The 3855-nt window shown below is 39.3% G+C and overlaps 1 pseudogene; it reads right to left on the bottom strand.

The window, feature by feature from the left end:
• Positions 1-2075: 2075 nt before the first annotated feature.
• LOC140500586 (DNA repair nuclease/redox regulator APEX1-like) lies at positions 2076-3393 on the bottom strand (annotated as a pseudogene).
• Positions 3394-3855: the final 462 nt, after the last annotated feature.

Here is a 3855-nt window from a genome sequence, read left to right as displayed (position 1 = left end):
TCTGTCGTTCTGTTGCTTCTGCTACTCTAAAATTTGTTGGGAGTCATTTTTTACAGGTATTTTATGGGCTGTGGGGGAAGAGCTAGAGTATGTGTGTCTTTCTGTCATCTTGGCTCCACCCCCTAAGTGTTTTTTTTAAAGGGCTTGTCAAAGTCCTTTGTAATCAGGCTTCTGGAATTCATGATGATGTGTTCCTGATTGAGCTGCTATCTCAAAATCTGTGGTAGCTGGCTCCCTGTTCTTCAGAATGATACCTATTTCCATATATACTTCTTGTGACCCTTATTTCATTCCATAATTGTAAGTCTGTTGTATGGGTATTTGCTGTAAATCTTAATTCAAATTTGTACATCAGGTAAAAACAAATTGATGCCAAGAATAGGATATAGGAACTGAATTCACAAGGGTGTAGGTAATTGAGAATGGTAAGGAATATGCAGGAGCAAAGGTCTAACAGCAGGCTCATGGGGGAAAAAAGTACAAAGGACTCACTTTTAATATGTTTAATTTAATCAATTAACATCTTCTCCTTCACTTTCTTTAAGTCTATACAATCAATGAAATAATTAATCACGTCCTTATGTGTAGCATTTGCCAATTTCCAGGGTGTAAGTGGTCACATTGAAAATTTTATAATTTGCTCTCCTGAGTCAATATGAACTGACTTTAGCATATTTCTGAAAATATTTGGTGTAAAAGGGAACCTGCAATGAGTAGAGAAAAGTATTGCCCCAATCATGGCTTGGAGTACTAAAAAGAATCCTGGTATAGGATAGGTAGAGGGCATCTAGATGGCAAAGTGAATAGAATGCCAGGCCTGGAGTCAGGAATGATTGTTTTCCTAAGTTCAAGTTTGATCTCAGACACTCAGTAGCTGTTTGACCTTGGAAATGTCATTTAACTCTGTTTGCCCCAGTTTCCTCATCTATAAAATGAGCTACAGAAGGAAATGGCAAACAACTCAAGTGCCTCTGCCAAGAGGAAATTCCCTCTGACAGTGACAGGTTGAAAAGGAAAGATAGCAAATACATAGGAAGAACAGGGAGATGAAATTTTATGCTCAGAAATTAATAGCTGACCTCCAGTTGATAAATTGTCAAAGGATAGGAATAGGCAGTTTTCAAAAAAGAAATCAGACCTATCTATAGTGCTATGAAAAAATGCTTTAAAATACTATTGGTTAAAAAAATGAAATCAATACCCTCTGTGGTACCACCTAGCACCCATGAGATTGGCTAATAATACAGAAAAAGAAAATGATAAATCTTGGAGAGGATGTGGAAAAATTGAGACACTACACTTTTGGTAGAGTTGCAAACTGATCCAATCATTCTGGAGAGCAATCTCCAAGTATGCCCAAAGGGCTGTAAGACTGTGTATACCCTTTGACCCAGCAATACCACTAACTAGGTCTGGATCCCAAAGAGATAATAGAAAAATGAAAAGAATCTATAAGTACAAAAATATTTACAGCAGCTCTCTTTTTTCTCTTAATAGAATTTTTTTCCAATTACATGTAAATGATAGTTTTCAATATTCATTTTTGTAAAATTTTGAGTTCCACATTTTTCTTCCTTTCTCCTTTCTTTCCCCACTCCCCATGTTAGCAAGCAATCTGATATAGGTTATACATGTATAATCATGTTTAACATATTTCCACATTAGTCATGTTAGCAGCTCTTTTCGTGATGGCAAAGAATTCACAATTGTGGGGATGCCTATCAATTGAGGAATGGCTAAGCAAGCTGTGATATAGGATTGTGATGGAATATTATCATGGCATAAGAAATGATGAACAGGATAGTTTCAGAAAAATCTGGGAAGACTTATGTGAACTAATACAAAGTAAAATAAGCAGAATCAGATGAGCCTTGTACACAATAACAATGTCATATAATCATCCACTATGAATGACTTAGCTATTCTGGTCAATACAATGATCAAATTCAATTCCAAAGGACTTCTGATGAAAAAAGTGCTGTCTACCTCCAGAGAAAGAAGTGATGCAATCTGAATGAAGATTGAAGCATACTTTTTTTGCTTTCTTTAGTATTCTTTTATTTTTTCGGTCTGTGCTTTCTTTCTTTCTTTCTCTCTCTCTCCTTCTTTCTTTCTTCCTTCCTTTCTTTCTTTTTTGGACCCTAACATTTCTTTATTCTCAAATAGATATTTCAAAAATAGTCAACAATAGCATTCTCAAAATTAAAGAAACAGTCCTGGATTCCTGGTTGCTGAAGAATCAGTTTAAATTGTAGAAGAATTACAATGCCAGCAAGACAGTGATAGGACAAGAGTCACTACCTAGGGTTTTGGCCCAGATCTTCCTGCTACATAGGGCAGGGAGCAAGGACTGGGACAACAAGAAATAGTCAAGCCCCCAGTAAACATTCTTGGTTTGGGTATTCATCATGTTGGTCCAAAAAGTACAAGCCTAATTTGCCTCTTGATAGAGATGATGGAAACTGTCGATCAGTGGCACAACCTGGAGCAGCTCCCCAGAACCTTGGCATTCCTGTGGGGTAAACCCAGCATTTTTCTTGTCCCTCTTGGGATTGTGCAAGTCAGTCTCCTCATGGGCCACACTGAGGCTCCCACAGATTACAAGGTCCTTAGCTCCTGCAAAAACTTGTGAAATGTTTCATTCCATTTTTGTTGATATTCCAGCTGAACCAGCCCCCATCCTGCCTCAGGCACATATACTGTCACCAGCACAAACACCTCAAATTCAGCTGCTATCACCCAATCCTCCTGATCATGCTTTTCTTCACCAATGCCAAAGGTAACGTTGAGTGGTCAATGTCAGGAGACTAACACCACTGTATCCTTCTTTATCAGAGGGTGAGGACCAGTACCGGTAGGTAATTCCAGGCAGGTCCCAAAGCTCAGGTGGCAACTTGCTCTCTGAACATTTGGTTTCTTGGAGGCAAAGGATGTAGGGAACTTCTTCCTTTCCCCCATCCAGACTCCGTCCACATTCCACAACATATCTCGAGTGTGGAAGGTTTGCCACTAAATGAGGTTTGCTGGTCTTAGGGATCCTCATATGTGGCAGATTCTTCCCCAGCTTTCTCTTTCTTTTGCTCTCTTCTTAGGTTCAGGCTCTTTAGTCTCTGGCTCCTCTTCATTGATCCCATCCTTCATAGATATTTCCTTCTTCCCTCGCTTTGGCATCCTCTTGGCCAGAACAACTGCAGCCCTTATGACCCAACGCAGCAGAATCCTGGTCCTGTGGATACTTTGAAAACCTCTAGGGACAGCCTCCTCAGCCCTGCAGACACTTCTCGCTTACTGGTGCTCTTAAAGTACCCCTTAAAGCCAGGAGTGCCAGGGTAGTCTACCCCGAGGTCAACCCTGCTCAGAAGTTAGAAGCTTCTTTCTACTGGGACACAAAAAAGGGTCTGAGCTTTCTTTTGCAGCTGGGTTAATATGGAAATATGCTTAGCATGACTTCACATGTGTAATTTATATAAAAGTTCTTGCTTTCTCAAGGAAGAGGGAAGGGAGGGAGGGAGAGAATTTAGGATTCAAAATGTTTAAAAATATTAAAAATTCTTTTTACCTGTAATTGAGAAATATTTAATGAAAATTAAATAAATGGGGAAAATTAATAACAGAGCAAGATAACCCTGTTGCCAACATAGCTGTTGCTGGAGCCTATTCATGTGTTCCAAGTGGGTAGAGACTGCCTGAGGGACAAGCACAAAATTATCTTGAGAATAGCTGAGTTACAGCATCAGCTACGTTAGCCATCTACTCTGCAAAATGCAGAGTAGTCTCTGGGCTGGTAAGCCAGGATATGAATTTAGAAATAATAACTTTACCCCATTTTTTAGTAAGATAAGGCAGTGAGCAGAG

This window comes from Notamacropus eugenii, chromosome 1, assembly GCF_028372415.1.
Source record: "Notamacropus eugenii isolate mMacEug1 chromosome 1, mMacEug1.pri_v2, whole genome shotgun sequence".
NCBI lineage: Eukaryota > Metazoa > Chordata > Mammalia > Diprotodontia > Macropodidae > Notamacropus > Notamacropus eugenii.
The sequence above is the reverse complement of the archived record's forward strand: the minus strand, read 5'-3'. Positions and strand labels throughout refer to the sequence as shown.